The sequence below is a fragment of the Meriones unguiculatus genome, chromosome 4 (assembly GCF_030254825.1).
Source record: "Meriones unguiculatus strain TT.TT164.6M chromosome 4, Bangor_MerUng_6.1, whole genome shotgun sequence".
NCBI classification, from domain to species: domain Eukaryota; kingdom Metazoa; phylum Chordata; class Mammalia; order Rodentia; family Muridae; genus Meriones; species Meriones unguiculatus.
Window position 1 is genome coordinate 139860699 of NC_083352.1, and position 24920 is coordinate 139885618.

The 24920-nt window shown below is 41.7% G+C and overlaps 1 long non-coding RNA gene across 1 annotated transcript; it reads left to right on the forward strand.

Moving 5' to 3' along the window:
• The first annotated feature begins 352 nt into the window (after positions 1 to 352).
• Positions 353 to 23163, forward strand: LOC132653549 (uncharacterized). The gene is made up of 4 exons (XR_009591277.1): positions 353 to 552; positions 14126 to 14174; positions 14512 to 14733; positions 22184 to 23163. It is a non-coding gene; the product is annotated as an uncharacterized LOC132653549 (long non-coding RNA).
• The last annotated feature ends 1757 nt before the right edge of the window (positions 23164 to 24920 follow it).

Consider the following 24920-nt stretch of genomic DNA (forward strand, 5'->3'; position numbering starts at 1 on the left):
GACCTTTTATCCCAGCACGTGTTAAGACAATCAATCAAGATACAAGTTGTGCAAGAGCTGGTGGTAGAACCACATATCTTCTCTCTATTAGTTTTATTGCAGGTACTTAAATAGATTAAGGCATGGGTGGGTGGGTTTGTAGCACTTTGAAAAGTGATAATTTACTTCTTAAAGGCTACTTTTAATATTTCATTCAGTGATTAAAAATGATTAGCAGATCTGTGACTGGATACTGTTCACACAGCCAACAAACACACTGAGAGAAATTAAAATAGTAAGGAACATGGTAGGTAGGATGCGGTAGACATGTTCTGAGCATCCATGTAGGCTAAAGTCAGATGAAGAACACAGCTTCTTTATTGCCATGGAAACCGAGATGCTTGGGATAAGGGCGGGATTGGCAAGCCAGCACAAGAGTCTCAGAAGAAGCAAGTCTGCTCATTGCTGGCCTGCCCGTCAGCTTTATTTCTAAGAACTACAGCACAAGAGAAATTTCCAAGAGAAAATTGTGCAAATGTTGGCAATTATGGAATCATCTTTGATGAGGCGAAGGTAAGCAAATCAATGATCTGTGCGGATTAAATTTTCATTGAACTGTTCATGATTTTAAGAATGAGGTAGAGAGGAAAAGAGCTGACAAACCTAAGGCAATTTTGATTAAATCCTAACTGCGATCTGGTTTTGTCCCCATTCTATTCTTTATACAGCCCTTTGCTTCTTTCTAAAAACTGTGCTGATGACGGCACATGCGGTAAATGATGGCTTCAGACCCTGTCTGCTCCTCCTCAGCTTAGATTTCTGTGAGCACCACAAGGCTGAGGCCATCCTCTAATTAGGGCAGGATTAGCGTTCAATAGCCCATGTGTTGTTCTTCGTGGCTTTCAGCCCTCGTGGTTTCTCGCTTCCTTATGGTCACTGTGGCCACCTAGAAATTCTTTTCAGGAGTATAATAACCAGATCAGCTGCTGCAGCCTGGAGCTGAGCAGGACAAAAGAAGACTGAGGGCTCTCTCGCAGGGGGCTGTCTGTGCGCAGATCCCAGCAGGCACTTTGGGGTCACAGCAAACAAAACCACAGTGGAGCGCCATTTGATAGTGCTCCATTCCACAGGACCCGCTGCCCCTACTTAAGGTCTGTGGGACATGCTCCAATAGGATTCACTTTTGCCAAAAGAAATACTAGCAAGATGGTGGGGGTGGAGTTGTGTTTGAAGCAGAGTCCTCCGCGAACATTTTTCCTCTCCCAAGCAGTTCTCCGTTGAGATTGCTAACTGTAGGCGCAGGAGTGTCTTCAGGGATCTGTTTTTAACTTGATTTGGGGAAAGTGACCTTCCCCCAAATGGGAAACAAGCGGGCATTTATTTTATCCTGAAATGATATGGGGCTGCTCCCTGCTTCTGCGAGTTTCTTCTGCCCCACATGCCCACAGACTGCACTGTGTGGACAGCTTTTCCTTAAGCAGCATCTGGTCCCTCTTGGGGGATTCCATAGACGTTTTGTCTCTTTCAATGGTGGCCTCTGTGGGCGGGAGGGGACCATCTGGCGTCACCTGGCTGGCTGAGGCCCCTTAGCTACCCGCTGTGGCTGCCTGGCATTCCTCTACATCAAACAACTATGGGGCCGGCCAGGGACCTGGCAGAGTGATAGACAAAGGGCTACGGAGCTGGGGAGTATCAGTAACAATATACATATAATATATATGTAATCGAACTTCAGCACGGGACGTTAGCATACGGACTTAAGCAGCAGCGAGTTGGACTTCAACCTTATTATTTACCTCTTCACTACACGGCCTTACCTCTGGCGTCACCCCACAGCCGTAGAAAATCTACCACTGGGTCTCCTGTGTTTGAAAAAAAAAAGGAAGAAAAGGAAGAAAAAGAGATAGAAAAAGAAAGAAAAAAGAAAGAGAGAGAGAGAGAGAGAGAAAGAAAGAAAGAAAGAAAGAAAGGAAGGAAGGAAGGAAGAAAGAAAGAAAGAAAGAAAAGAAAAGAGGGAGGGAGGGAGGGAGGGAGGAAGGAAGGAAGGAAGGAAGGAAGGAAGGAAGGAAGGAAGGAAGGAAGGAAGGAAGGAAGGAGGAGAGCCGTCTTGCATTGATGGGAGGTATCAACAAGGCTGCCCAGTCATGTATGTGTAGATTGCAGTAGACTGGAAATAACATGCTCTTTTTAATCATTTAGTAAAGGGACTTTTTACAGAGCAACATATTAGTTTGGAGACAAGCAGGGAGGGAATGTGATATCCCAGAATTGCCATCATGCATGGGCTGAAAGGGAAGCCAGGGAAAGCATTTACTGGAAACCAGGGAGATGGAGTTAAAGGGATGTCCTGGTGCAAACTGTGGACATCAGTGGAGGGGCACATCAAAGTGTGGCCAGAGGAAGTGGGAAAAGCTAGTTCGAAAATCTAACTTTCCTTACACTCTGTAAATCTCCCTCTGGCACCTCTTGCTTCCCAAAGCAAGCAGCAGCCCCATCCCTTTCCCTGGGCATGCTAAGGTCCACAGAAAGCTTTTTTACTTTTAAGACATTTGGCCTAAGGACTTTTAACAGGGAGCTATGATTGGCCCAAAGACACTGCAAATGAACTGGGTAGCTGGTGTATTCCACAGAAGCCTAAACCAGAACTGATGGGAATTAGTAACTAAATACATTGTACCACAACCCCAACCCCTACCACCAAGAATTCCTGCCTGATCTAGCAGCCGTGCTCAGTGAGGGCTAACATAATAACCCAGCCATCACTGGGCTTGTACTTGTTCTGTTTCTCTTACTGCTAGTCTGTTGGTTTCTCCTATCAACTTCACAATTGTCACTGTATTCTTTACCTAAGATCATCTCTGGGAACCCTAAATAAAAGCAGTACTTAATGATATCCTATGGGGGGGGGGTGTTTCCCAGGGCGCACAACATGAAAAGAGGCAAAGGGAAACGAGAGAGAGTAAAGTCACCCACTACAGTCCCAACCTCCTAACCCTGGCAACAAGCCTGTACCAAGCCTGACCAGCCCCAGGACATGCCGTGTAGCCCTGTCAGCTTGGAAACAGTCATTGTACAATTGTCTTCTAACTCTGCTTCACCTCCAAAGCACACCCCAGTCATACTATATTTTAGGCTTTCTCTCTATATTAGGCCTTATGTATCTTTGGGTTCCATGTCCATAGATTTAGCCAAACTCAGATGAAAAGATACAGGAAAAAAAAATTTCTATAACTATCCATGCAGATTTGATTAGCTTGCCATTACTCTCTAAATAATATAGCATGACTATTTATAAACCATACATTTTATTAGAAATTGTATGTAATATGGAGATGGTTTAAGATACACATGAAAATATGTGCAAATTACATATAAAAGTATGCATTTCCACAGGGACTGGAATAGCCTCAGATTTTTGCTGTCCACAGAGGCCCTAGACACTAAGGATGACTGCATTTAACTTAATTACTTAATGGACATCTGCTGCATTCTAGCCATGTCCTGTGTATATGTGTTGGGGGAGGAAGGGGTGTTTGTCTGTTTTGTTTTATTTTGTTAGGAAGGGACAAGAACCCATTGTAGGTGAGTTGAGGCCAGATGAGAGTGGGAAAATGTGAAGTATTGATGGCAGTAAAACAAAGCTTTAAACCGCAAATGTATGTCAATAGGTTTTGTGCCACCAGTTAGAAACTGACAGAGGGCTGGGAGGTTGGGAATCATCAAAAACAGGAAGCTTTTCCAGTGTCCATTAAGCTGAAATATGAAGGCATTAATCCTACCTCTAACAAAAGAGGAAGGCCAGTAAGACCACTGAATGTTCAGCGTCCCAGTCCAGCAAGCCATGGATAAGAAAGGCTTCCACCAGATCACTTACTAGAGCAGCACTAACTCGAGGGCTGGTTGCGTAGACAGACATGAAGCTCAGCTTGGGAGTAAAGAGTGGATGAGTGCATGACTTGTTGGTTGAATGGACAGGCTGGCCTAATAGCACAGAACGAAACGAAGTCAACACAAATCAAAATGCTGCTGTTCTTAAAGATAGAAAATCCACTCATAGATATTGTTTAAGTTTGCTTTTGTCATGCAAGGAAGAAAGCTTAAATCTCACTCAGAAGTGGAAATGGAGTAGACAGCATAAGTGGTTGAAGAAAGGGAACAATAAAGGAGAGGAATTGGAGAGAGAAATGAGAGTGGAGTCCAGACCTGGGGGTAGGACTCGGGAGGACCGAGGACCCATAGAGAGAAGGGAAACTGTGATCTGGAATCTCTGTGACAAGCTGGAGACCTAGGACAGGGTAGGCTTCTGAGAAGATATGCGGATGACTTTAACTGAGACTCCTAGTAACAGGGGTCATGAAGACTAAAGAGGACACCCTCTAATTAGACAGGACTCCTAACGGAGGGAGGGAGAGAAACACAAACTCACAAAACTTCGATCCAAAATTTACCCTGCCTACAAGATGTGCAGGGATAAAGATAGAGCAGGGATTGAGGGAATCCACCCAATGACTGCCAACCTGAGGTCCATCCTATGAGAGAAAGCTGACCCCTGATGCTATTTTTAATTGAATTTTTATTTTTTATATTAATTATAGTTTATTCACTTTGTATCCCAGCAATAGCCCCCTCCCTCATCCCCTCCTAACCCCACTCCCTCTCCCTCATCTCCTCCCTTTCCCTCTCCAAGTCCACTGACAGGAGAGGTCCTCCTTCCCTTCCATCTGACCCTAGCTTATCTGGTATCATTAGAACTGGCTGCATTAAAACTGTCGTCCTCTGTGGCCTGGCAAGGCTGCTGCCCCCATCAGGGGGAGGCAGTCAAAGACTTAGCCACTGAGTTCATGTCAGAGACAGCCCCTGTTCCCTTTACTAGGGAACCCACTTGGATACGGAGCTGTCATGAACTACATCTGAGAGGGGTTCTAGGTCAAATACATGAATGGTCCTTGATTGGAGCATCAGTCTCAGAAAAGACCCCTTTTGGGCCCAGATTTTTTGGTTCTGTTGCTCTCCTTGTGGAGCTCCTGTCCTCTCCAGGTCTTACTATCTCCCCTTCTTTTGTAAGATTCCCTGCACTCTGCCCAAAGTTTGTTTATGAGTCTCAGTATCTGCTTTGATACACTTCTGGGTAAAGTCTTTCAGAGGCCCTCTCTAGTAGGCCTCTGAAAGTTCTGTTTCCTGTTTTCTCTTTCCTCCAATGTCCATCCCGTTTGCCTTTCTGAGTATGGATTGATCATCTTACCCAGGGTCCTTCTTCTAGCTCAGCTTCTTTAGGTGTACAGATTTTTATAGGTTTATCCTATATTATATGTCTAATATATACTGTGAGTATATATACAGTACATACTCATATAATATATGTCTAATATTATATGTGAGTATATACTGTGTGTGTCTTTCTGTTTCTGTGATACCTCACTCAGGATGATCTTTTCTAGTTTCTACCATTTGCCTGCAAATTTAATGATTTCCTTGTTTTTAATTGCTGAGTAATATTCCATTGTGTTAATGTACCACAATTTCTGTATCCATTCCTCCATTGAGGGACATTTGAGTTGTTTCCAGGTTCTGGCTATTATGAATAAAGCTTCTAATAACATGGTTGAATGAATGTCCTTGTTGTGTACTTGAGCATCTTTTGGATATATGCCTAGGAGTGGTATAGCTGGATCTTGAGGAAGCACTATTCCTAATTGTCTGAGAAAGGGCAAGATTGATGTACAAGTTTACTTTCCACCAACAATGGAAGAGGGTTCCCCTTTATCCACATCCTCTCTATCATGTATTGTCACTTGAGTTTTTGATCTTAGCCATTCTGATGGACCCCTGACACAATTAATGATATTCTGCTATGCTCACAAACAAGAGCTTAGCATAGCTGTCCCCTAAGAAGCTCTACCCAGCAGTAGTTTGAAACAGATGCTGAGACTCACAGCCAGACATTGAGTGAAGTATAGGGAGTCTTGTGAAAAAGTCGGGGGAAGGATAGAAGGACCTGGAGGTGACAGGAGCTCCATAAGAATAACAATGCCAGTTAACCAGGGCTTAGAGGGGCTTGCAGAGACTGAAGCACCAACCAAGGACCATTCATGGACTCGATCTTGGCTCCCTACACACAGATGTAGCCATTGGGCAGTTCAGGGTTCATGTGGGTTCCCTAGTAAAAGGAGCAGGGACTGTCTCTGTCAGGGATTCTGTTGCCTGCTTTTTAATCACTGCCCTCTGGCAAGGCTCCCTCACCAGGCCACAGTGGAAGATGATGCCTCAGTCCTGATGCAACTTGATGAGATGGAGTAGGTGGGTAAGGGGGCTCCCCTTTTCTGAGAAATAGGGGAGGGGAGAAGTGGAAGAGGGAGAGAGGGTAGGGCCAGGAGAAGAGGAGGGAGGGGTTATGATCAGGATGTAAAGTGTATAAACAAATTAATTAGTTAAAAAAGAGAAAGATGGAAAAATCAGCCTTCTCCCACAACAAACTCATGAGAAATAATCCAGTCCCAAGTGCTCAGAACTAGTCACATTTATATATGAGCAACGCTAACAGTGGTATTTATAAGTGTGTGTCTGTGTATATGTGTGCATGTATAACACAATTAAGAATAAGAGACCATGAATTTGAAAAGGAGTGGTGGGGGTCTGACAAACGAGGAAACGAAGAGTGAGAGAAAAATATTATAAATACAGTACTCATTTATGAAATTCTAAAACTACAACTATAAATAAAATGTAAAAAGTACTAATGTTCTTCCAGTTTCCCTTGTTTAAAACTTTTTCTTTGGTGGTACCGGGCTCTAGACCTGGGATCTTACCATGTAAGACAATGCTGCGCCATGAACTCTCTTCCTAGCCCCTAATATAATAGGTACATGTGCATGCATACATATACGCGTATGTAAATATATGACACACGTTATAGTTCACACAATACTCATAATATTTGCTGTCATATTATACTTTGTTTTGTATCATTTTAGCATATTAGTATTAACCAGAGTGAATCCCATGGGAAGTCCTGTGTTAATACACGAGTATGCTACAAAGAGCATGGATGAACGGAACATTCACAAACTAAGACAAATTCCACAATCCATCTTTCCTGTCACCTTCTCTCTCATTAGAAAGGAAGGGGTCCTCCTCCCTTTAAGCACTGACTATTTCTGATGCTCAAGACTGCTGTAGCAGATATCTTCACACTGTGATCTCTGGTTAGAAGCCCCTGGAAAGTTTGAATCCTAAGTTTTCTAGAAACCACTGAAGAGCCACTGAAGCTGCATTTCCAGAGAAGAACATTTACTCTTCCATTTTAATAAAGCATACTCAGGTAAAGAAGTGGACACGTTTGCTTCACATGTGTCTACTTCAATACACCAGTGAGGTCCAGAGAGCACAGATTGATCATGAGAGCTCATTATCTACTTACTTGATTTAACCATCTTTCTTTTGCAGAGGCACTTGTGATCTGAGAAGCCAGAGGTCTTAGAGTGGTGGGATGGAGTCCAGTCCTCTCATCTGATCACTGACAGTTTTTCTATGCAAAGTACCAGGAAGCCAGCAAGAAAGGCCTGGGAATGGGATGGAAAGACAAAGGCTCTCCATACTCTTTGCAAAAAGGTTTTGGTTGACACCAGGAAGCATCTCCCATAAAAGAGCTAAAAAGAAGTGCAGCAGAGTAGACTGTATGAGGTTCCTACAGAGTAAGGACTGTCACAAGCAAAAGATAGCAGAACAGACTACAAACCTCCAGAAGATCAAATAAAATGGTAACAAAACTGAAAATCAAAACTGAAGTCTTTGTGCATTTCTGGAGAGAAACATCATGCTTTGTAATGCATGCTAGGTCCTCAGTTACTAACTGCGGATTTGAGCTTATTTGATTTTCTGAACAGGTCTTTAGATAGGGGTTTTGATACCTGTTAAACAGGTGTCCAATGGGCCATACAGTTTGCCTCAGCTCAGCAGCAGCTCTGGGCTGGAGGGACGGCAGAGAAGTCACAGATGTCCCACAGAGGACAGGATGATTCATAGCAGAATCTTGGAGATGGACCCAGAGTCGCAGAGGTGCTGCTACTCACAAATAAGCTGTGGGGAAACAGAGAAAAAGAAATATCCTAGCTTCCGGTTCCCTTCCACATGCCAATTTCAGCTATTTCTGTCATTGTCTAGACCTACTCAGCGTCTAGAAGGAAAATGAATCATACAGTGTGTAACAGAATAGGAAAAGGTAATACATGCGACTGAAAGTGAATAAGAGCTGACTACTGTAGCCACGTATCAGAGATTTACAATATATACATTTCATCCAAACTCGACCAGTCAAAGTTCAGTCACCCGTCCTGCCTTATCTTCAAGGGAGGCTGTAATCCCCAACATAATCCTTATCATCCAGTGAGAGGCTGTGGTGGAAGAATAAGAAAGTGATTATTATGATCTCCACTGTAGGTGCCCCTGTAATAGTGGAACTATAGTAGAGAAACTATAGAAATACGTGTGCTAGCCCCAGCTCACAGAACCACATAGCTGTCCAATAAAATAAAAAAGCAGCAGCAGAGTACAGGGCAATGTCACATACCTGAGAGAGGCCTGTGTGTACAGTACCAAACCAGAAAGTTTTGAGTGGCGTTAAGATTTGCAAAGGATTTTGACAAGCAATAACCTAGAGTAAAAAATAGACAATGGGAAGAAAGATAGAGAGTTGAAGCCTCTCTTTCACTGTGTGTGTGTGTGTTTTCTGGAGGCAAATATGGATAAACCATAGTGGAGCAAATAATTGTAAATAAAGACAGAAGGAAATAGTCAATTTAGGGCTGCTTTGAATATTGGGTCTAAATAATGATGAAATTAGTAGATATTGTGGAGAAAAGTAGTAATACGTTATTAACTACAATTCAGAACCACACAAAGATTGAGCAAGCAGATATCATAATCAGGCCTATAGTTTGCAGATGTACAGTAAGTGGGGTTTGTGGCCTGAATTTTATTTCTCAAAATTTCAAATGATGAAGTCTGAGCTCCTATGACTCCATTCCCAGGTATTAAAGGTATTTTCATGGAATAGGTGTCATTAAGGTGATGCTATAAGGTGAGCCCTACTGCAGCCCAACTCCTGTCCCTATGAGAAAAGCAGAGATGGCTCAGTGGGTAAATGGTTGCTGTGCCAAGAGGAGGGCTCCAGTCAGATCACCAGGACACAGCAGATGTGGGTCATTCCAGGGTTTGGCGGGGGTGGGGCTGGGGATGGAGATGGTCCAGTGTCAGCTGCTCACTGACCAGCTACTCTGGCCAACACAGCTTAAGAGCCTGTAATAAGGAGAGTGGAAGAGGAAGACACGAAGGTTGACCTCTAACCGCTCTGAGTATACGTAAGCACATTCACATCTATACACACATGTATGTGCAAACACATGCACCACACAAGAAAAGAAAAAATAGAAATAAAACAGGAGATGAGCGCAGATACACAGAAGAAAGCTCAGGGGATAGCACAGAGGAAGACAGGTATTTCTAAGGAAGGAGAGAGCTAAAAAGACCTAAAAAGCCGTGCTCATATTTGAACTCAGGCTTCTGTTTCCCAGGAGGGTGAAAACGTGTTTCTGTGATTTAAGCCACCATGTCTGCAGCCCTCTCCCATGTGGCGATAGCGAACTAACACACTGCATCTGCGCTTTGCTTTCACTTTGCTTCTATGTGTAACTTAATACATTTCCCATTAATTAACTTGTGTAGCGCATATTAACACCACAAACGTTCCCATCCTGGAGTCTGGGATGCACCACTGTGAAAACTAACAGGATAATGTTAAGCACAATCTCCTGAAACACTACAGCATTAGTCTCTGGATCTAACCTGTAGGACATGTGTGCTATCTGCTGCTGCAGTGACAAGCTACCAGAATTCCTAAGGATAAACCACATCCTGTTTTTATCTGTTTTGTGAAGCTAGATATCAAGAGATTTGTTCTCCAGTTTTGAATAAAATTTGGCTTGCTCTGCAAGATCATTTCTTTGTAGTTTAAGGGGAAGTCACCTGCAGTCTGGCTGGCCGAGGCTGGCCTTGGCCTTGGCTCTGATTTAACAGACATAGAATCTCTTCTGAAACACCTGTCGGCCAAAGGAAGGCAAATCCAGACTCTGGAAGTAGAGAGAAACACAGATTAACTGGGATGACTGTGGTCACATAGCAAAGGCCAAGGACACAAGAAATAGTAAATAAATAAGTAAATAATCATTAGGCATCATGTTTGCAATTGTGTAAAGATAGAACCTGCCCCAAGGAAGAAATTTGACCCACAATGCCATTTAAAAGAAAACAAGCACCTGAAAGCCATACTCAGGATAAAAATTCCCCCAAATTAAAGACGCAGAAGGGAGAGGGGATCTTGAGGAAGATGCTAAAGAAATTAGCATTTGCCCTAAAATTTCTTACAAGTTAGAGAGAGATAGGGAGAGTAAGAGGGAGAGAAAGAGAGAGAGAAAGCAATTGGAGACAGCTTAAGTATGGCAAACATGGCAAGACTGGCAGGCTTTGCCCTTCTGTCCCATTCAGTCTGCCTTGCTAAAAGCCATTAGATTATGGTCCTAAAGCTACCCACCAAGGTCTATTCCCTTATTTAGCCATCTCCTCCTTCTGAGACTGACTACCAAGGTCCAGCTATTAAAGTACTGAAGAAATCAAAAGCCCCCTTTGGCTGACCTAGTTAACATGCCTAATTATAATTAAAATTAAACATCTCATACTAGCATGGGGTTTCCCATTTTATTTTTATAAACTACCATTTGCCTATGGGCCACATGGCTCTCCTTATTCCCCCAGACAAATATCCTGTCCCCCTCTCCCTTTTTTTCTTCCCTTTTTCCCTTGTCCTCTATCTCCTAGCTTTGCCCCTTATTTCTGCCCTTTGTCTCTCTGGAGCAAATAAATCTCCTTTCCGCTGAGAACTTGATCTTAGGGGTTCTGAGCTGGTACAGAAACTTTCAGAAAGAAAGAAGGAAGGGAAGGAGGAAGGAAGGAAGGAAGGAAGAAAAGGAGGGAGGGAGGAAGAAGGAAAGGACACCATATTTCCCTTGTTCCTATGGCTCAGCTTTGGGGTTAGCTGACCTCTGCTATGAGTCACAAATGACTGAGGGGCCTGGGTGGGGCATGAGTCAGGGCCCAAACAAAGATAGAACTTGATGGGGGTGGAGCAGAGGGCAGGACCAGAGGCTTAGCAAGTTCAGGCATTATCTCAGGATTCAGGTGATTTCTTCCTCCTGCAGCTGGAGGAGCTGGACAGAGAGCTTCTTTCTGCACCCAGAGGAAGAGATCCCATGCAGGCAGACCTTGGGCTGAAGGCTGCTTTCAGAGGTGTTTTCAGACCTGCCGTGGTGAGGAAAGGTTGTGTTTCAGCTCCCCTCCCATCATTCTGTGGCCCAGCTCAACAGACCATATCACCCTGCCGTTGTGTGTCAGCCCCACTGGAGCCAGTTACTCAGTCAGTTTGAGAAGTTAATATTTAGAAAGCCTAATGGCTCCATGCGATTTCCTGTAAGAAAGAAAGTCTAAGCCAATGTTATCTACTGACCCACTCTCACATATATTTGCATTTAACAACAGGGTTTTTTATTTGTTTGTTTTACTTCTCTTGCTCAGTAACAGTTGTAATCACTACTAAGACTTTTTATGCTCTTTTCTTTTTAGGCAGTATTCCTTTATTTTTGACTGCATGGTAACCTGCCCAAAATACATAAATACTTGTGCATCAAGCTCAAACAATCAGTATATCTCCAATTGAGGTAAAGAACAAATGAAAATTCTATCACCCTAACATAGGAGATAGAACTGAGTCTTTGCCAAATAAGGTGCCTATGAGCCTTGTGATGTTGACCTTGAAATGACTGTCTTAGAAACAAAGGCTAAGAATGGCTGCAACTCACTCAACCTGTCCACTAACATCCTCAGTTACAGGACGTGGCATCATTTTGATTCACAGCAGAATGAAAGGCTTCTATTTGTATATTTGGAAGTTTGACTGAGGATTTCCTGATTTCCTGATGAAGTCATTTTTGTCTTACAACAGCCCTGCTTGTACACTAGAGTTAAAACCAGGTCACTATTTCCATGCAAGTGAGTGAGTGCATGCATGTGTGTGTGTGTGTGTGTGTGTGTGTGCACGCGTGCCCACATGCTCACACACACTTCATTTTGTAGTCTAGTTAAGACTCATACATGAATAATTTTCTCTTAGAGGAATGCTGACAACAGATGAAAATTTTAGTTTTCTAAGAAAGAAACATACTTTAAATCAGTTACTTCACATTTAGAGAGTAAAAGGAGAAAACTTTCATAGTCAAATCTTCTGTGATTCATGTCTCCTGAATACATTATTTAATGGAGACAGACAAACAAGGGAAAATTGCTTGCTGTGATCCAAGAAGGATGCTTTTGACCTTTTACAATTCTCTACTTAGGGTAGCTATAAACATGACATAACTCTGTTTTAAGTAATAATCTTTTGGTTTCCTATGCTTGAGTTCCCCCAAAGAACTTGTCAGGACACTGTTGCTGGCATGTGATGAACCCACCCTGAGTTCTTGCTGCTCTGCCTTCCTTAGTTCTACAGTGACTATGAATGCAAGGTTTATACTGAAGTACATTGGTGTTCTTCCTGCATTGCCTATATATCAGAAATGCGGTTTGACAAACAGGGAAAAGGCAAGCCATGTGATGGCACTTGTGTGGCATTTGCAGCAGGTCCTTCCTTAAATAACCTTGGGCATGCCTCCTTCAGAACATAGCCACACAACTTCCTCTTGGCCTAAGAGGTCAGGTTAGCTTGAGGCAGCAAGACAAGAAGTGACCAAAAATTAATACACCTGGGAACAATCCCAGATAAGTGACCCTTCAGAGCTGTGATGAGCAACCCCAGGTCCTCTTACTCTTTATGCTGGGATAAGCCAGGATCACCACCAGGAAAGCTCATGCATAGTTGTTCCCACAGTAGCTACTTTGATACCCTCCTTATGGCAATAACACCCTCGAAGGTGTTTTATCCTCCTCCAAGTCACTTTGTCTACCCCACAGATGTGTTTCTTCTACTATCCTCCCAAAGAAGAAGCTATGAACCATAGAATTATAGTCTTATAAACTGCATTTGGGGATAGTCTTAGGAGCAAATTCAGCTAAGACATCTTGTGTTATGTAACACTGGAAAAACAGTAGGGAGAATCCTAACATCACACCCTGAATCAAAGTATATTCTGTGATTTTATTTTTGAACCCTGACTCAGAGAGTACGCAACCCACTGCAGCCAAATAGGTGACTCCCAGAGAAATGCATCCTTCTTAGATGCAGTCCACCTTGGCCATAATACTGAGAACATCCCAGGATGAAAGATACAGCCAAAGGAAACTCAGGAAAGCAGCTTAAATAAGACGATAAACAATATGTGCCCTTAGGTAATTCAACTAACTTGAGCTCCCTGCTTGTTACATAATGTAACTACTCATTTTAAAAAGGCCTTGATATCATTGTGCTAATGACTTTAATATACAATTGTTAATCAAGTGTTAGCTTTTGTATTGCTCTCACAAACCAAATTTTTTTAATGATAACAAATATAGAAAAATAAAGATCATTTATTTGAAAAAAAGATCAGTACATTTGAGTATTTAATTTTTTTTACAATGGATTTGTTATGTCAGTGTATGTTTTCATGTGTGTGTGCCCCTGCACATGTGGACACAGGCATGTAGAAGCCAGGGGTCCACATCAGGCTTCTTCCTCAAGCACTTTCTACTGTATGTTTGTGAGCCATGGTTTCTCAAAATCTCAGAGCTCAGCAATTGAGCTAGAGTGGCTGGCTGGCAACCACAGGGTTCTTCCTCTTGTCTGCACCTCCCTGTTCTAAGACAGACACGTGTCACCATGATCAGCTTTTTACGTCCATTCTAGAGGTCAGGTCCTCACTGTTGCCCGGGAAGTACTTACTGTGCCAGGTCCCTGGCCTCATTACAGTAGGCCTGTGGAAGTATAGTTCACACACTACTCAATTAATCTATTCAAAGTGTAGCTTTCAGTGTATTCTCACACATTCACAGTGACATAAGCATCACTACATTCAAACAGAAGCTCTGAATCTTTCTTTCCTCCCACCCCCCCCTGCTCAACTCCCAGGCAGCCACTAATCTGCATCAGCCTCTGGCTTTGACTCTTCTAGACTATGGTAAGTTAAAGGTTTTGTTTTGTTCATTTATTATTATTATTAATTTGTGTATGAGTGTTTTGCCTGCACGTATGCATGTGCACATTGCTGTGCCTGGGGCCTGGAAAGAGAGTGTCAGAATGGGACATTTGATCCCTTGGGACTAGAATTAAAGTTGTGAGTTGGCATGTAGGTTTTGGGAATCAAACTCTTGTCCTCTGGAAGAGCACTAAGCATGCTTACTCTCCAAGCCAACCCTCCAGGCCTCACTATTGGGTCTGGCTTCATCACTCACGTTTTGAGACTGAGCCATGGTATTGTCACGTCACTGATGTTGCCTCTTTATTACTTTCCGCAGCTGAAGAGAACCTTACCCGTATGTATATTACAGTTGACGTCTTCTGTCCTCAATGCCAGATAATTTCAACTACCATGAAAAATACTGCCAGGCAGGGTGGCGCTTGCCTGTAATCCCAGCACTCAGGGAGGCAGAGACAGGCGTATCACCATGAGTTTGAGACCAGCCTGGTCTACGAAGCGAGTCCAGCACAGCCAAGGTTACACAGAGAAACCCTGTCTTGTAAGCAAATAGACAAACACAAAAATACCTCTGTGTACATTTATGTGCAAGATTTACCGTGGTTTTATGTTTGTATTTCTATTTGATATATACCTGGAAGTACACTGCATTAACTCCTAAATCATGTCACTATTATTCCTTATATTAAATGTTAAATTTTATTAATTTTTTTATTTGGTGAATTAATAAATAACTATGAAACCAAATGTAAGAATTAAATAAGAGGCTGTATATCAAAGATAATTAGACAGTTATGCTTTGGAGACTAGACAAATTTTGTGCAAGCCACCAATTATGTTGAAAAAGTCGTGTATTAAGTATACAGTCATGTGTGAGGGGTGTGTGTGTGTGTGTGTGTGTGTGTGTGTGTGTGTTCCACCATGAAACTTAAGCAAATAGAGGAAATGATGGAGACATGGATATCTTTGGCACTGTAGCATGTTGCTTTGTCCAGTGACTTCAACGAAGATCAGACCTCATTCCAGCATGGCTCCAAGCAGCAATACCAACTAATGCTGCCACAGCACATGCACATGGGGAAGGCCATCTTTTGAAACAGCAAGGCCCCTTGGGCAAATACATATCAAGTTTAAATCTTAACATGCCCCTTAAGTGACTGTCACTGTAAGAAGTATGGGCAACAAGGCTTTGGGGACTTACAAAGAAGGAGAGGCACAAAACGACAAAAGGTGAAAGCCAAGGACATTAGGCCTTGTTTGTAAGGTTTAAGTAATTTTCCCGTGAGGACACATGGGCAACTCTCTCCTAAACATACAACTCTTCCTACCATAGAACTGCCTCTTGTTGTGTATGTGTCTGTTTTTGTTTTGTTTGTTTGCTTGTTCCTCCTCTTAGGTCCTTCTAGGCTTGGGCTTCCCCACACGATGGAATGCTCACAGCTAGGGAGGAATGATCCAGGGTGTTGGGATGAGGTGAGGAGACCTCAGCCACAGAAGTCTGACTGTTCTGTTTTGTGGGCTTGAGTCAACTCTAGTCAGTGAGAGCTCAGTGCTTGGGAAGCTCCCACCATCTGCTTGGTCTGACTCAGGCTGAATAAGGAGTGGCCCTGCTCTGCTCAGAGGCAGTGGCATCCAGTCCCTGCTCAGCCAAGTGGAAGCTGAGACAGTGGGTAGTTGTTCGTCTCAGAGCAGGGAGGAGGGGCCCCAAGGAGGCCTGTGACCCTGCTTGGGACAGCCAGTGCTGACTAGTCCCAGGGTAACTGTTTACCCAACAAAATGTGAGGCCCATTACTCTCTGCCACCCCTACCCCCTCTAGGGTCACATTTCCAGAGACACAGAGAAGCACAAAGGAACTTCTGACCAGCCACCTTGCAGAAGCAAAGTCTGTGCAGTTTTCAAATTGTATGGCGACTTTAGGTCCCAACATTTCCTCTTCAGCCTGACCTATAACAAAACTCAAAGCGGCAAAGGTATGGTTACACGTTCCAGATGGATAAGCATTCCCACACCACTAATTCTTTCTTATTAAGGTAGAATACAATGGAATGTGGCAGCTCACACCTGCAATCCCAGGATTTGGGAGGCAGAGGCAGGATATCGGGAGTTTAAAGTTTTCCTTGCCTACATCTTGAGTTAAAGGCCAGCCTGTGCTGTATGATCTCCTGACTCAAAATAAATAGCAGGAGATCCCTCGGTTACAGCCCTACTGAAACAGTCTTTTCCACCAAAGATAATGAAGGAGCAGAAATAGCTAACTGCCAGATTCTCTTTTCTTTCCTCTGTGAACTAAATGCCATGGCATTTATAAGCTGAGCTCATGCATGTTTCACATGCTCATCTCCTTTCTAAGATAAATGAAAGTAACACAAACCAGGTCACAGAGGTACAAATAGGCAACTGGAAATCTGGTCTCAAGTCAACATTCTCTTCCTCAACTCACAGTTAGCCAAGAATTCAGGTCAAAGCTCCTCAGAAAATATTTGCACCAGGTTTCCAAGGCTGCCTCATCCTTGCTTTAGTGTTCTCACCCTACCTCTTGCCAGATTATGAGGTAGCTAAGAATTACAATGACCACATTCTGTAGTTAAATCCCATGCTTTTCTTTGTAGGTTTGCTTGAGTCATTAGTATAATATTGGAAAAGGCAAGCTTTCCATGCAGGGGTGTGCCTAGTAATAGGCAACATCCTAGCATCACAAAAGCAGGTGTCGAGGGGCTCAACAACAATGGTTCTGACTCCCACAAATGCAGTCACCAAAGGTGTGGTTACGCATGTTGATCAATTGGCTTCCAAATAAAAACCCCAGAGTTGCAAGATGCGCCGATTTCTGTGATTTGTATGCTTCCTCTGTGCCTGTGTTCAGCACTGGAGTGTGGCATTAGTGGCCACTGACCAGGGAAAGTATGGTCAGCAAGGCTTTATGTATCATCCCTTCTACCCAGGTATGACTGACCAAACATGGTAAGAGTTTGGGTCACAGGAACATGTCACTTAATATTAGGAAGTGAGAAGTGTTGAATACTTTTTGTCATTTTATCTAACTTATCTTACTATAAGTTTATAAATGTGAATTCAATAACAGCTTCAACAACTTGATTATGGAACAGTTGATTCCCACCAGCAGCTAAGGTGCCTTCTGCATTCCTTTAGGTACAATCCTGAACCTTGCTGGCTTAATTAAGTAGCCTGTGACCCTGCCCTCATGAGGATATGTAAACAGTGACCACAAACATGCTGAGGACCTCTGGCCTCTTTGTTTTGATTCCTAACATTGCTGGTCCCCATTAAAACTGCTCTTCCCTGAAAATGATGTGACGAGCAATAACCAGAAGTCTAAATTGTGTTTCTAAGCCCCACCCACCTCATGCCTTCCTGGTGGTGATTTCTACACAGTATTTCCCTAAGTATGGTAGCCAGCAAGCCATCTGAGCTCATCTTTTGTGATTGATCTGTCTAGGAAAGCTTTCATGATGTATGCCTGAAAGCCTTATACACATTCATACACATTGAATGTGAGCCATGCCTTTCTCATTTTCTTGCAGAGATGTTTGAGGCTTAGCTCACTTAATTATTCTACCCAAGGTAACATCTGTGAAAGATCCACGCCCAGGATTGACTGATTTTACCACTGATGTTAAGTCAAAATTAGGCAACAACTGAGAAGGTTCAGTGTGAACAACATTCTAGCAATCTCTAATAAGGAATAATATGTTTTTTTAAAAAAAGCAACTTAAAAGTTGCTACTCAAGAGAGCAGGCCCTGACACCATTTTGTAGCCCCAGGTGTCATTAAAACAGAACAGCCTTATGAAGCACAATTTGATGTAATGCTTAAGAGATGTGAGAGAGTGCATTGGGATCCATGAATGTGGAGTTGCTATGTAACAAAAGCCATGGATTCCTCAGTGGGACTGACAGCATCTATGTATGTTTTCATACTTGGCACAATGCAGGCAGGTAAAACACATGATGTGGAACCATACTATGCCTGGGGTTCAGGCCGCTAAACCTGTGCTGACTAGTGGAAGAGATGAGAGTGCCTGGGCTCTGCTTTAGGCATTTCTCATCTTCCTGCAGGCTAACTAGTTTATTATTATTATCATCATCATTATCTGTCACATTCCCTTTGTATAGATCTGGCATCCTAGCCCACATACCTCTTTCTAGTTGGCCAAATCAGTCTTTAAAAGCAGCCTGTACTGAGGTGCAGATTCTATGTCTCTAGTGAAAAGAGCTGCAAAGCCATAGAGAAGGATAAAGAATTAGCAACACCAATACAATAAATTAATCAAGAGATTAGAAGAAGAATAGTGTGATCACTGTCTGGTGCTTACACACCGTCAGTCCCACACTCTCCACTCCTGTTCCTCGATTTAACTAGTTGCTCCTTGGTCAGCGGCATGGTACTTAGGAAAGGGCTAGGAAATGGGACTATGGTCCAGACCCTACAGGCCGGTGATGCTCTGCTGTTGCTCTGTGTATGACCAACCTGCAGCAAGCAGCAGTGGTCTCTTCAGCTTGCAGTGTGTGTCTAGTCCCCACCAACAGGAGAGGGGGTGTGAGTGGGATCACATGCCTCAGCTCTTTGACATTGTCAGTAAATAGCCTTTTCTTCCCTTTATGTCCATGCCTTATATCTTCTCTTTGCCCTCCCCATTCTTCATCTAGCTCTCTTCCCATACATGATGATATATGGGGACTACATCAAAAGGATTGTGAAAATTAACTCATAGCTAGACCATCAAGGGAAAGACCTAGGAGACTTAAGAGAAATGCAGAATGAGCTCATGGCATTTATGCCCATGGAACTTTCCCTGTGAGGTCACCTTGGCACTCCTAGACTCTTAACTTTACCCAAATGTCTTGGTCTTATTCTGCTTCCAGATCCTGGCAATCAGTTTCTCCTTCTCATTCCTTCAGGATTCTGGCTGCCAATGGCTTGAGATTTCTACAGTATCCTTTTATTCCTCTCTCACTCTGCTACATGTTTTTAACTAGTCCCTTGATCTATAAACCTTCCTTGATGTATGCTAACGTTAGATCACCTAATTTCCTACAGACATTTTACCTAACAGATTCTCGTGTGTGTGTACATGTGCATATACATTTATATCCCACATTCTTTCTGTAATAAATGACTTAAGATGTTGTTCTATCATTATATCTTGCTCAACATCCAGAATATTCATGTGGTTATACTTCTGCCATGTTCAAATATAGCTCATTTTAGACCCAAAATTTATTAACTATAAACATGTGTATTGCTTTCTTCCCATTGCATAAAGTCAGAGGACTAGAGGAGTGATGGGAAGCATGGAGCACAAAGCAACCACGTGTCCTCTCAGCACAGACCGCTGAGGACCTGAGAGATCGGAATATCACATTAGAGCAGAACACCCTGAGCCCAATGTTCCCAGGACTCTTTAAACTTTTTCTGGCTTGGTTTTTTGTTTGTTTGTTTGTTTGTTTTGGTCTATTACATTCTTTGATCACATTCAATGGCTATCAAGGAAAATGTCCATCTCTGAAACTGTACAACTTTCTCAGCCTTCTTTCTGACTGTACCTGGTTGAAAATCTCAATAATCATACAAGCTTATAGGGGGTTTGTCTTATGAGGTGCTTAAGAGTTCTTTGTCAGTAAAAATTTTTAAAAATTCATCTTTCTAATTTACTTCCAGTCAATCCTATATATCAAAAATCACAGTGATTGTTTCTTTATATGTAATTCAAAATGCTTATTTTCTCATTTTTCCAACATAAGTCACCTAGTTTTTATCTTAAAAGCTATTGGGTGTAGTAAAAATGACAAATCTAAAAGATTTTCCCTAGGGAGGGAGGGTGGGGCTGGGAGAGGAGGAAGGATGGGGCTATAACAACCATGTAAAGTGAATAAAATTTTAAAAAGACATTTTCTCTGAAATATTTGAGTCATAAAATGGGATTAAACTGTTTTAAGTCCCAACAGCTATGATAGAGTGTTCATATTTCTGCTTCTCTTCAGATCTTCTATGTACATGTTATTCTCAATGAGGTCATCCTTTTCAAATCTTTGATCATTTGTCAAGTCTAGCTACAATAGAAAAGCTAAAAGTCAGTTTTCTAGTTTCTTTCCCGAGACATACTAACCTAGAAACTATATTATCTTGTCTTGAATAAACTTCCTTACACAATATTTTCACAAATATTTCCTTCCAGAAAAAACAAACAAACAAACAAAAACACAATTTACCGTGTTCTTAACCTTTGAAAGAAATTTGGTCGATGCCCACTACTAGTTCACTAAGTGAAAGCTACAGATTCTGGGGACTTGCTGGGCGATCCATTTTCATCTAACTTCAAGTCAGGTTGAGGGTGAGCCTTTACGACTGACTATGAGGGGCAGCATCTACTTCCCTCTACTATACTCGGTTTTGGAATACTGAAGGAAGATTTCCAGAGACCCGATAACAACTTTAACTTCAAAAAGGAACATTGAGAATGGATGTATAATGTAAGATTAGGTTCACTGTATAAGAAGCAAGTAGCTCTAATAGCAGTTCCTGTAAAACTGCAAATCTCTATTTTATTTTTTTTATATGGACATTATAGATGTGAGTCTCAGAACTATGGGATGTTGCTCTCTGTTACCCATATCTAGTAAAAATTTTGTTGTTGGTAAAGGTAAGAACTAAAAATTAACCCTGTTAATTTTAACATGTTAATTTTAATATCAGTTAATTAATGCTACAAAGTTCCATTCGTTACTCATGCTACATGACCATCAATCATGTATCATAACATAGTAATTTATAGGGCCATACTAGAGTGAGGCACAGGCAGGAAAACCCCACGCCTCACATCAGTTCTTCACATCTGACCAGAGTGAGATTCCTTGCTTCTATTCACATCCTAAGCAATAGCTTGCTTTCTTTGTCTTTGCACAGGTTGAGCTCCAGCCTGGAATCTTGTTCTTCATGTATACAGAGCCCTCTCTGAGTCTATGTTCTAATAATATGAGTCTAGGGTTTGTGAGTCTGGCTTCTTTGGGTTAGGAGAAAAGCCCTAATGCCTCCTCTAATCTAAATTTCTCTTGTGTGCTGTCCAGAGTGTTATCCACATTGGTATAATCGAAATCATTATGCTAGGCTATTGCTAACGTCTTCCTGTTTTTCCTCCTACTATATTTGGAGGTTCTCTATACATAAAAATAATAAAAGGATAACCCAGTCTTATAAAAGGATAGCCCAGTCTTATAAAAGGGTAACCCAGTCTTTCTGAGTGGTTATGGTGTATTAGACACTCCTGTAATTGTTTTTCATACATTGATGTGCTTAATCTTGAACAAAACTCGATTATTATTTCCAGGTGAGGAACTTTTTTCAGATGAGAAAACTCACTGATAGTAAGGTACTTTCCCAAGATGTGTTTTGATTATTAAAGAACTTATGCAGCCCTCTACAAGCAAACCTGTTTAATAAACAATGGACTCCCATTACCTCTACATTACTTTGTCACCATTTGCTGTATATAAGCTTTACATTTCACAACCATCTCTTTTCTATGGAAGACCACTGATGTATGTGTGATGTGTGAGCTATTAGAAATTCTTGTATTGGATCATATAACTTCATGTCCTTCAGAGCCATGTTGAAAATTCATCTGCAAGCATCAGGGGGAAGATATATATATATATATATATATATATATATATATTCCTCTCTTATACTTTATACTTTTTTAGTGTTTAGGGGGTACTACAGGAAGAGTCCCAAAAACCTGACATCCACTTTAATTTCAAAAAAAGAATATTGAGTGTAGCTACGTAATGTAAGCTTAGACTCATTGTGTAAGAAGCAAATAGTTCTTATAACAGTTGCTTTAAAACTACAAATCTCTATTTTCTTTTGTTAGTTGAAAGGTATGGACGTAAGTATGTCTCAGAACCCTAGTATGTTGCTATCTGATGTTGGGACCCAAGTTTACTGTGTTATATTTTTTTGTTACACACAGAAAAATGGCGCTTAAGACATAACTCAATTGAGGATGGCCAAGTGGACTATAGGACTCTGCACTGACCCTGTCTCATTCCAGCTCACGTGAAAGAAGACAAAGGATACTTCCAGAAATGGGATTACACTTCCTCCAATTACATCTCCTGGGCAGAAGTTAATTTCATGGTCATTTAAGAACAAGAAATACTAGAAAACATCACATTTATCTAGGAAGTTACTTAGGAACTGAGGATTTTATTCCTGAGGAATTAGGTAAAATAGACAGTTTAAAAATTAGTAGCATTTTGATATCACAGAAAAAGCATCTGCTTTCACTCAAGGCTAGCTGTCATTGCCATCTGAGATGGGGCTGTGTCTCAGACAAGTGATCAAACATCACAGGAAGTTATACACCAGCCTTTCTTATTATCAGCTCGCCATTTGCGTTATTATAAGCATTGTGTCCATTTGCAGTTCACTTTATGGAAAGATAATTTGAACACATGCGATTTTAGTAGACAACTAAAAATCAGTTTTAAAAATAGATCAATTATTAGTCCATGATCACACACATTTGTCATGGAATAAACTGAGCCTAGTTCAGCTTAACACCCTATTCTTAAACCATCACAGTGTATCCTACCATGACATATGCTTGTAATGATCTAAATTTTTAAAAAAATGTTTCTTTTTTTTGACATTTTTTTATTTTATTATTATTATTTTTTTATCAGTTACATTTTATTAACTCTGTATCCCAGCCATGTTCCGATCCCTCATTCCCTCCCAGTCCCTCCCTCCCTCCCTCATCTCCACCGTGCCCCTTTCCAAGTCCACTGATAGGGGGGACCTCCTCCCCATTCATCTGATCCTGTTTTATCAGGTATCTTCAGGACTGTCTGCAAAAGCCCTCCTCTGTGGCCTAACAGGACTGCTCCTCCCTTCGGGGGTGGGGAGACCAAAGAGCCAGTCATTGAGTTCCTGTTGGAAATAGTCCCTGTTCCCCTCACTTTGGGAAACCAATTGGTTATTGAGCTACCACAGGCTACATCTGAGTGGAGGTTCTAGGTTATATCCATACATGGTCCTTGGTTGAATGTCAGTCTCAGAAAAGACCCTGTGCCCAGATATATTTGGTCCTTGTGGAGCTCCTATCCTTTCCCCATCAGACTAACTCCCCTTCTTTCTTATGATTCCCTGTACTCTGCCAAAGATTTGGTCATGAGTCTTTGCTTTGAAAACACTGCTAGTTAGAGTCTTTCAGATGCGCTCAGTAGACTCCTGTCATACGTTCAATGCACAAAGCATTCAAAGCATTCAAAGCAGCAAACCAAGTAATCCAATTAAAAAATGGGGAACAGAGCTAAACAGAGAATTCTCGACAGAGGAATATCGAATGGCAGAAAAACACTTAAAGAAATGCTCATCCTCATTAGCCATCAGGGAAATGCAAATCAAAACGACCCTGAGATATCACCTTACACCCATCAGAATGGCCAAGATGAAAAACTCAAGCGATAACACATGCTGGAGAGGTTGTGGAGAAAAGGGAACCCTCCTCCACTGCTGGTGGGAATGTAAACTGGTACAACCACTCTGGAAAGCTATCTGGCACTTTCTAAGACAATTAGGAATAGTGCTTCCTCAAGACCCAGCTATACCACTGCTAGGTATATACCCAAAGTTTGTTCAAGTACACAAAAGGGATACTTGCTCAACCATGTTTATAGCAGCTTTATTTGTAATAGCCAGAACCTGAAAACAACCCAGATGTCCATCAACGGAGGAATGGGTACAGAAATTGTGGTATTTTTATACAATGGAATACTACTCAGCAATCAAGAAGGAGGAAATCATGAAATTTGCAGGCAAATGGTGGGATCTAGAAAAGATCATTCTGAGTGAAATATCCCAGAAGGAGAAAGACAAACATGGAATATACTCACTTATATAGACCTATAAGATATGATAAACATAATGAAATCTACACACCTAAAAAAGATAATCAATTGAGCGGACATGGGGTAAGATGATCAATCCTCATTTAGAAAGACAGATGGGAAAAATGTTTCTTTTTAAGTGAAACCAATACATCTATGCATTCTTTTGCATTCCAAAGCAAGAATACTATTATACTAAAATTGAGAATTGTTATTTATTTTTCATAGTTTCATCCCCATTCTGTATTTTAAAATGTTTCCAGTGCAAATCTCCCTTTCTCTCTAAAACAAAGATTAGCACTTAAATTCCACTATCTAAGTCATCTCAGTACTATCAGAGCAGTCATACAGGCAGATATGTATGACTGGCTTACAAAGAGCATGTACAAAACTTTTATCAGTCACTCCTGCATCAGAGTAGTGCCGATGGTTCTCCAACCATTTCTCAATGACCACTGAAGCTGGGCTGGGACAAATTCTGGGCCGATTCCTGGGGTTTGTACACAAATTGGCATATATATGTTCGTAATGAGAAAGATTTGATTCTACCGACACTCTTCTTTGGGTAAGTGAATCAGTCACAGAGAAGTCCGGAAGGTTTCTGTAAGTATCTTTCTTAACTTTTACTCTTGCCAAAACTCTTCCATGTTTACCATGCCCTGTACTAAATGTGTAAGACATGTGACCAAAAGTCATTATAAGATACTAGAGGACAAAATGTTGTTATCCATCTTCTGAAATTGAAAAAAAAAAAAAAGATGACTATTCTGGATAAGCAATTTTCCTACACTAGAACTGGAAACAAAAATCATGTAT